Source organism: Uloborus diversus, chromosome 8 (genome assembly GCF_026930045.1).
Source record: "Uloborus diversus isolate 005 chromosome 8, Udiv.v.3.1, whole genome shotgun sequence".
NCBI classification, from domain to species: domain Eukaryota; kingdom Metazoa; phylum Arthropoda; class Arachnida; order Araneae; family Uloboridae; genus Uloborus; species Uloborus diversus.
In genome coordinates this window covers 128,759,855-128,770,416 of record NC_072738.1, presented here as the reverse complement: position 1 = coordinate 128,770,416, position 10,562 = coordinate 128,759,855, and positions in this window count along the sequence as shown.

The window sequence follows — 10,562 nt, the reverse complement described above, 5'->3', positions numbered from 1 at the left end:
AGTTAATTAATGAATGAATACTTAAAATGATTGAATAAGTAAACGAATTGAACTATGTCACTTTGCTCAGCATGCACTTGACTAATTTAAGAAAACGTTAAAAAAAAAGTTCTTGACTGACAGCAAAATATTAAAATATGAGCACTATTTTTTATAATGCTAATTGTTATCATTTTTTAATGCTCAATGTGTTCATAATTTGGAACAGTACAACGCTTTCGATTTTGTTAATACTTATTGTTAACTGCTTGACAATCTTACTTAATATTAAGCAGTGTTCGTTGATTTAAATCAGCTTGATTTAAGTTATGATTAAAATCATGATTTTAAGTAATTTAGAAAAAAAAAACCCGTTGATTTGAATCAAGAAATTGTTTTAACAAAAATCATCGATTAAAATCAGTTGATTTTATTTTTATTAATTAAATTTGAATTTTTAGAATGTATTGCTCTAATATTTAACTGCAATGCATTATACAATCTTAACTTCAACTGGCTAAACTACATAGATTATTCTTGCAATATTGCTTCTATTCCAAAATTACACTTCGGAAAAAAGTATATATAAAAAATTGCATTTTTTCTTATACACCATGACTTTAAGTAAAGTAATTAAGTAAACTTATTAAGTAAAGTAATTGTTTAACACATCATTTTACACTAAAAATGTACATGATGATGGAAACCTTATCATTAAGCCAGGGGTGCCCACCAAGGGGAGGGGAAGGGTCATGCCGCAGACGGATCCATTGGAATTTGTATGGGGGTTGTTTTTAGGAGTATTTTTCTCAATTTTGGGGAGCTCTTGATAAGGGGGGGGGGGAGACACTTCGTGACATTTAGGGGGTGTGTGCTCTTTCCCTTTAGGATGAGGGGCACCCCTGATTAAGCAAAGCGTCAAACAAAATCGCATCTTATCTAAACGTTATAACCTATTTATGAATCTTAAGAATTTATTGAATATTTAGAGAACTAATGCTAATTTTGAGAGTAAACTAAAAAAGGTTCATCAGTTCAGATTGGTTTATAATCAAGTTTTAACAATTGCCTTATTCACCCCAATTAAGTCTATTTCAGAACTTTTGTCGACTCTAAAAGCTGATAAACATAGAAAACTGCCAAATTTTAAGATTTTTTCTTCTAAAAAATATGAAACATATAATAATAGGAAATAGGGGTACCACTGTTTCCTAGAAGTATATAGTTGAAAGATTGGTGATAGTAGCTGGGGGAAGGGGGGGGGCAGAGCAGCTAGATTTGAAACCTAGTGGTTGATAGTCAAAATTTGTTCTGAAGGTTTTCTAAATTGTCATTGTAAAACTTCTATCATCATGTGTGACAGTTTTCAGTTTAAAAAAAGAGAAAATTATACTTGAAAACTGTTTGAAAAAAGGGGGAGAAGAGACTGGGGGAGAAATTGCAGATTACTATGCACAATGTACATGTACAGACAATTTATGATAAAAATTTATTATGGACAATGCCTCTCGACTTGCCCCAAAAGATCAAAATAAAAATTCTATGAAGCTTTTTTAAATTTTAAACGCTAAATTTATATTGAATCATACAGTATTTGTGTTAAAACTAGTCTACTTATACCTATTATTCAAACATAGCTACTGCCATGAAATGAAAATAGCTAAAAAGTTGCTGTTTCATCTATTGTGTGGGAAATATATTATGTTTTTAAATGTGTAAAGTAGGGTTGGAGGGGGTAAGTGGGACGCCTTTTGAGAATAGTTCGTTTTTGAAACCTTATGCATAAGTTTTGAAGCAAAAAATTTTAAACTTATTGTCTTATTTTATCTTATATGTTATTAATAAACAAAAGTTCTTCATTATTTTCTAAAATAATATGCTTTAAATATTCTTAACGATTATATTTTTTAAAAAATCGGATGGGGCTTCCAACTTACCCCATAGTAAGGGCAGGGCCGGCTCTAGTAGTTCTGTCGCCCTAGGCGACATTGACTAGTGCCGCACCCCAATCACCCCCATTGAATAATAACAATCATAATATAAAATAATAATATGGGTTTTGTATATCCAATCTGTGGTACACACTTTAAGTTGTCTTTTTCATTAATAAAATAGTGCGTCTTATATCACTGAAACGGATGTTAATATTTTCAAAAGACTTTTAAACCACGCAATTTGCTGCCTCTAAAACTAAATTAAATTTTTAGTTATATTCCGAACTATGCTTTGCATGTCCAAGCACTGATACACTCTTAATTATTTGTACTTTTACCCTTGAAGCCATGAATCTTATAGCGCTGGAACAGATTTTCATACTTCGAAATTTGCCGCCCCTAAAATCTGCCACCCTAGGCGGCCGCCTACCCCAGGAGCCGGGCGTGAGTAAGGGGTAAGTGGGTTACCCCCTTTATTTTAAATTTAAATAAAGCATATCTAAAAATGCGGTGCGGTACATTTTTAGTGTGAATTATTTTTTTGACATTTATAAGATATCGACTGTCTTTTAAATCTGTATCACCGAAAATATTAAAACGAAAAGCAAAGCAATTTTATTTGAAATTTATTGAAAGTCTATAGGGACATATGTTTTCCTTTTACATATAAAGGTGTGTTTAATCAGTTGATTAAGATCAATTTGAGTAAATTTGCCAAAATCATAAGTTAAAAAAAATATTGGAAACACTAAATGACTGCGTCTTTGTAAAAAAGAACCATTATCGTTTCATCCTCAGTAATTTTCCCAACATCTTCTGCACAATGCCAATAAAAAGTGTCACTATTTCTATTCGTTCTTGAAAATTCAACATTATTTTAATTTGTAACATCAACTTCCAACATTAGACCTACTTAAATCGAACGTTTCACAAATACGTAATCACCAGCTTTAACAGTTTTTAGCTCAGCTATCAATTCCAGGGCCGTATCCAGAGGGGGGGGGGGACCTGACTGGCCCGCCCCCCCCCCTGAAACCCGAAATGTTTTGTACCATAAAACAGAAGGTTTTTTTTTTTTAATTCCTAATGTCAGAAAAGGAAAATAACAAAGTTTTTTTTTTATTCTTAATTTTGCTACTATTCAAAATTTATAATATTGTACCGGATTCGGTGCGACTTCCACTTTCTTGAAATGAAAACACAGTTCTTGATAAAAACACAGGAAATTTATTTACACTATGTACAGGAAAGATCTTCAACAACTGCGAAATTATTCATCAGCAATTAAGCAATTAGCACACAACACCGTAAACTCAACGTTTACACACGTATTTACTTCCAAATACGAAAACAACACAGCGAAATGCCTCGCTATAAACAGAGCTAATACACACTCAGCGCAAATTCTCAATCGAAACTAACTGTTTATCCATCGCTAACGGCTTAAATACACCGAAAGAAATCTCTCAAATATTCCACACGCTTCCAGAAATGCGTAGACCGTTTTACAACTACACTTCCATTGATAAAATCAGTGAATGAAATAAGAAAAAAAGAATAGGGGGTTGTATACTTTAGCCATATGTTAAGGGGTTGTATATTCATTACGGGAAACTATTTACAGGTTACGTTACTACAATAATTACTATTTACAGAATTTGTAACATTGCCCCCTTCCCAAGGACTGCACGTCCCGGGCAGTACAATCCCCAGAAAGGGTGCCAAACTTCTATCACAAGTTTACAAATATACACATTAATTAATAACTAACAGATACAGAAAACACAATAATAACAAGAAATATTACTAAACATTAAAAGCAAAAATTATCTACCACTTTTATGTTATCAACCATGGTTGTTTACGTAATACTCATGAACTATGGCCATAGTATGGGGCTAACCGATCATAATGTACAACCCTAGGTTTTGCATTAGGTGATTTTTGGATCCTCACTACGACGTCATTTAGTCGGTTAACGACTTTGTAGGGTCCATCCCAATGCGACTGCAATTTGGGTGAAAGACCTTTCCGTCGGATGGGATTCCATAACCAAACCTTGTCACCTTCGTTGAATTCATGTCCAGTAGACCTTGTGTCGTATCGGGTCTTCATCTTCTCCGCCGCGATGTTGATTCGCTCTCGTGCGAAGTTATGAACGTCTTCCAACCGGGCCTGGAGATCCTGGATGTACTCCTCAGGCGATGAAGGCGCATCCGGAGGACGACCGAAGACGAGATCAAGAGGTAGCCGAAGCTCTCGTCCGAAGAGCATCTGAGATGGGGCATATCCGGTAGTCTCGTGGACAGCACTGCGGTAGGCCAGCAGGAACAAAGGTAGCTTCTTGTCCCAATCCTGTTGATTTCTGGATACCATAAGTGAGAGATTATTCAGGATTGTGCGGTTAAATCTCTCCACCATGCCGTCCGATTGTGGGTGTAGTGGTGTTGTCCTAGTTTTCTCAATTCCGAAAATTTGACATAGGCCCTTAAACACAGCAGAGATGAAATTCCTCCCTTGATCGGAATGAATCTGCAAAGGTGTTCCGTATCTCGAGATTCAATGTTGGACTAGAGTCTCTGCTACGGTAGTAGCCTCTTGATCTGGAATGGGATATGCTTCCGGCCATTTGGTGAAGTAGTCGATGGAAACAAGAATGTATTTGTTCCCATCAGCAGTTCTTGGTAGAGGACCCAGGATGTCGATCCCAATTCGTTCGAAAGGAGCTCCAACGTTGTACAGATGTAGCTTCCCTCTGCTTCTTTTCTTCGGTCCTTTACGAGCAGCACAGGCGTCACAAGAATGGCACCACTTCTCCACGTCATCCTTCGCCTTGCTCCAGAAGAAGCGCTCCCGAACTTTATTGAGAGTTTTCAAGACACCAAAATGTCCTCCAGTCGCACTACTATGTATTTCTTTCAGAACATCTGAAATCCTGGATCGAGGAAGTAGTAACTGCCACCTAGATGTCTTGCCGTCGTCAGATTCCCATTTCCGGTGTAGCACGCCGTTCCGTAAATGGAGTGAGTTCCATAAAGCCCAGTATCTTTTTGTTGCAGGACTGAAGATGGAAACGTCCTGCCAGCTAGGGCGTCGACTGTCACTTTCCATGAACTCTAAAATTGGTTTTATGTCGGGGTCTTCAAGTTGATCTTTTCGAACTTGGTCATCACTCCATGGATCAGGTTCTGATGATGTTGGAGTCACTGTCACCTGATAGGCGGTAGGGCTAGTCGTTCCATACTGTTTCTCGATTCGGGAACAATAGTGGCAGTTCTCAGGACAGGGTCTCCTTGATAAAGCGTCAGCATTACCGTGAGATAACCCTTTTCGATGCTTGATCTCCATGTCATATTTCTGGAGCCGCTGTATCCATCTGGCTATCTGGCCTTCTGGATTCTTGAAGTTCAAAAGCCAAGTTAACGAGGCATGATCTGTCCGAAGCAGAAATTTTCGGCCGTAGAGGTAATGATGGAAGTGTTCTACAGCTTTCACTATGGCCAGTAACTCCTTTCTGGTGACGCAGTAATTTCGCTCCGACTTTGATAAGCATTTGCTCCAGTAAGCGATGACATGTTCATTTCCGTCAATTTCTTGGGATAAAACAGCTCCAATTCCCCCATTGCTCGCATCAGTGTCCAGGATGAAGGGTTTTTCAGGCTGAGGATAGGCGAGGATAGGCGTTGATGTTAAAGCCTCCTTCAGTCGTAGAAATGCATCTTCGCATTCTTTGGACCATTCAAACTTTTGCTTGATCTCCGTCAGCTTATGCAAAGGTCGTGCAATGTTGGAAAAACCCTTCACAAACTTCCTATAGTACGTGCAGAGCCCCAGGAAACTTCGCAGCTGATGGATGTTTTCGGGACGACTCCAACTCTTGACCGCAGATACCTTCTCTGGATCGGTTTGCACACCCTCAGAAGAGATGATGTGACCAAGATAGTTCACTTCCCGGCGGAACAAATTACATTTGGACGGGCTTAACTTCAGATTGGCTTCCTTAAGCCTTTGCAGCACCTTCCTAAGATTTGCCAGATGTTCTTCAAAGCTGCGTCCCACGATGATGATATCGTCTAAGTAGACCAGACAGGATTCGTAAGAGAGTCCTCTTAATACTGTCTCCATAAGACGCTCGAACGTAGCTGGTGCATTGCAGAGGCCGAAGGGCATCACTTTAAACTGCCATAAGCCTTGTCCAGTTGTAAACGCTGTCTTCTCTCGGTCATCAGGGTGTATCTCAACCTGCCAGTAGCCGCTCTTCAAGTCCAGGGTCGAAAACCACTTGTGTCCGGAAAGAGTGTCCAAGGTGTCGTCTATCCGTGGAAGAGGGTAACTGTCTTTCTTGGTGATTTCATTCAGCCGTCGGTAATCGACACAAAATCTGGTGGAGCCATCTTTCTTTCGGACCAAGACGATGGGAGAGGCCCAAGGACTGGATGACGGTTCGATTACATCATTCTCCTTCATCTCTTTCAGGAGGGTCTCGACCTCTTCCTTCTTGGCGAACGGTAGTCGTCTTGGATGCTGTTTAATAGGGGGGTGTTCTCCAGTGTAGATCCTATGCTGCTTTAAATTCGTACGGCCAACATCCTCCGATGTAGATGAAAACAGATGCTTGAAGTCATCCACCAATTGTTCCGCAGCAGTTCTTTGATCTTTCGATAACGGCGCACTCCCAATTAACTTCGATGTCAAGGACTCGGAAGACACAGCCTCAGGGGAATTGATTCTTCTAATGATGCAGTTTACTGGAGTACAAGTTGCCAACACTTCACCTTTTCGGATATTCCTTGGCCTTTCACTCACGTTGGCGACTCTCACAGGAATTATATCCTTAGAAAGGTCCACAAGCGTAGATGCTACCAGCACTCCTTTTAGGTTATTGTTTAAGTTGGGGGATTCAATGAGTCCAAATCGAAAACTATTGCTTTCTTCAATGGAGCCGGGTATTAATGATTCTGACCTTGAGGGAATTGACAAATCTGTTTGGGCAATTATTTGATGAGCGGATTTTACATCACTTTCTGCGGGAAAGACTGCTATGTCTTCTCTCGTCGAGTGCAGCTCGTTAGTCTTGAAGTCGAGGTTGAAGTCATACTTCTTTAAAAAGTCCAATCCGAGAATGAAGGGGTCTGTGATAGCAGCAACGAATGCCGTATGATGGTAAGTGGCATTTCCAAACACAATTTCTAAGTTTACTTTACCTTCAATCTCGATCTTGTCACCTGTCACAGTTTGGAGGGTAACACAGGGCGGCGTCCATAGAATGTTGAGTCCAAATTGACGAGCCACATCTGTTCTAATGATTGTAACATTGGCTCCAGTGTCAATAATCAGTTCGCAGGGAAACCCGTTCACGTATGCGCAAACAAACAGTCCATTACTGCCGCCACTCGTCGATGAAATCTGGAAAACTTTAAGATGGGGCTCATTCCAATTTGGCGACCTCCGCCCCGCGAGATTGCCATGGCTTAGTTTTCCTGGACCTGGGAGGGAGAGGCGCTCTTCCCTCTGGTTTCTTGGCGAGCTTCACAGTTTCTTCGTTAAAGACCCTCGCCGCCACATTTCCAGCACTTAAGTGATTGTCCATTTTGGTACTTGGGAGCCGAAGTCCTTTTGAGGAGTCCTGCAATTTCTTTTATTTGCTTTTCCAGTTCAGCAAAGCGTGACGAAACCGGATCAGACTCATCAGTTTTCACGCCGCGGACTGAATGGCGATCTTTGCGGGTTGCTTGCTGGGCGGCCTCCAACTTCATCGCATACACAACAGCAGAACTCAGGTCTTTGACATCCGCCATCCGTAGAGCTTTCTGGATTTCCGGATCTCGAACCCCGTCGATGTAGTAGTTGAGTGCCAGGTTGTCCCGAACATCCGCAGGACAGTCGCAAAAAGCAAGATGAGACAGTCTCTCGATGTCCGCCGCGAGCTCTTGCAGGGTTTCCCCGGTTTTCTGGAAACGGGACTTCAACTGGAGTCGGCTGAAATCTTTCTGGCACTTCTCACCGAAGCGAAGCTCCAACGCAGATGTGAGGGCGGCGAAATCCAGGCGCTGGCCGTCCGGAAGGGTCTGAAGAATGTCCGCTGCATCACCTCTCAGGGATGCTGCAAGATGGCAGGCCTTGGTAGCAGAGTCCCATCCGTTCGCTTCCGCCACTATCATGAACTGAGTTTTGTAAACCTGCCACGAAGTTTTCCCATCAGAGGTGGCAAGTTTAATGGACGGTCGAGCAACCGATGTGGGAGCGCCAAACTGTACAGAGCTGCTTTCCGCGGTCGCCAATCTCCTTTCCAGGTCTTTAAAGATGTCTTCTTTAAGTTGATGAAATTTTCTATCTTCTTCTTCCAGTTTATTTTCTACAGCATTGCATCGGCCTTCAACGGAACTTAATTTTTCTTCAAATTTCTCTTCGATTTTATTTTCCACTGCGATGAATCGGCCTTCAACTGCCTCAAACTTTCCTTCAATAGCATCAACTCGATGCTCTATCTCATTAAATTTATTTTCCATCACAGTCTTTACCGAAGTAAGATCGTTTTTAATTTCCTCTTGGTTAGAAACTAGGTCATTTTTCAGCACCGTTAAATCACTTTTCAATTGGTTTTGATTAGCCGCCATATCATTCTTTAATTGTTCTTGATTAGCTGCCATATCATTTTTTAATTGTTCTTGATTAGCTGTAAAACTTGCAGTCAAGTCACTTTTTAATTGTTCTTGATTAGCTGTAAAACTTGCAGTCAAGTCACTTTTTAATTGTTCTTGATTAGTAGCCATACCACTCTTCACAGAGGTGATTGCGTCAAGAAGTTGTTTTAATTGTTCATCCATTGCGCGAGTAATCACCATAAAAAATAAAGTCCTAATTCAAAAAAAGTCTTTATGAAAAAATGTCCAAAGTCACACTTACTCCAAGAAAGTCCAGAAGAAGCCCCACGTTGGGCGCCAAATTGTACCGGATTCGGTGCGACTTCCACTTTCTTGAAATGAAAACACAGTTCTTGATAAAAACACAGGAAATTTATTTACACTATGTACAGGAAAGATCTTCAACAACTACGAAATTATTCATCAGCAATTAAGCAATTAGCACACAACACCGTAAACTCAACGTTTACACACGTATTTACTTCCAAATACGAAAACAACACAGCGAAATGCCTCGCTATAAACAGAGCTAATACACACTCAGCGCAAATTCTCAATCGAAACTAACTGTTTATCCATCGCTAACGGCTTAAATACACCGAAAGAAATCTCTCAAATATTCCACACGCTTCCAGAAATGCGTAGACCGTTTTACAACTACACTTCCATTGATAAAATCAGTGAATGAAATAAGAAAAAAAAGAATAGGGGGTTGTATACTTTAGCCATATGTTAAGGGGTTGTATATTCATTACGGGAAACTATTTACAGGTTACGTTACTACAATAATTACTATTTACAGAATTTGTAACAATATTTTGCAGAAATACAGAAAAAGCAGTTCTAGTTCTCATTAGCAGCAAGGCACACTTCAAATTTAGACCTTTAATTAGGACTTCCTGCTCTCTTTCCCAATTCAATTCAGGGCAGTCCAGGGTTAAGGCAGGCCCTTTGTCAGTTCGGTAAACTTTTCAAGTCTACCGAACTGACTTCTGTGCACTTCCTCCTCCAGGGGCGTGCACAGAAATTTTGGGGCTGTCACAAATGCTTTTTTCTTGGGCCCCCTCCATATTGTTTACCCATATTTTCAACCCTAGGTTTAAAAATATTGGGCCCCATTTAGGCTCGGGCCCGGGCCAACAGGTGTTCCTTCTCCCCTCTGTGCACGACCCTGCCCTCCTCCCCCTAAAACTCTTATAAAACTTACACTGTACTGATTTCGAGCCGGGGACTCCCCAAAGGCTGGGCCCCTAGTTTCCGATTAGGCGAGTATCTTGTTACCAAGATGAGCCAAATTCAGCTCCTTGATACATCTTGAGTAAAAAATGCAAAAATCACGATTTTCACGTTTTTGCACCATAATTTTCAAGATCATTTTTGTGACTTATATGTTTCTTGTCTTGCATTTATTTAATGCCGAATTCAGTATCATGGAACATGGAAGTTCTTTTGTTATTGCTTGTTTTTTTTTTTCCTTACTTCTACTGCATACTGTTAATACCTTTATTATGAGAAAAAAAAAAAAAAAACACTTACTCTACTCTCTTTCATTTTCTGCACTACTTGTGATTGAAAAAAAAAGTTTGTTTCGAGAAATATTTCGTTGCATTTATTTTGAACTTAAAACGGGTGTGTTTTACAAAGTTATAATCATTTTGTAAGACTGTGCAATCAACTTTTGAAAAGTGCAGAGCTTCAAATAATTTCACCTGTTCGAGAGTCTTTGAAAATTATTTAAGTTTTTGAAATTCCTTGAAAAGTTCTTCAATTTTGTATTTTATCAAGAAAATAAAGTATGAATTGTCCAAATGGCCAGAATATTATTCTTCCGTTCTTATTTTCTGAATGTCTACACCATTTCTTTTAAACTATTTTGTACAATTTTCATATTGTAGGGCATTTACTGAAAAAAAAAAAAAAAAAATGGGGTTAGAGGGAGTGATCAAAAGCAAACTTCACTAAAAGCCGATATGAGCAGATGACGAAGTGCTTCTCTTTTCTCCTC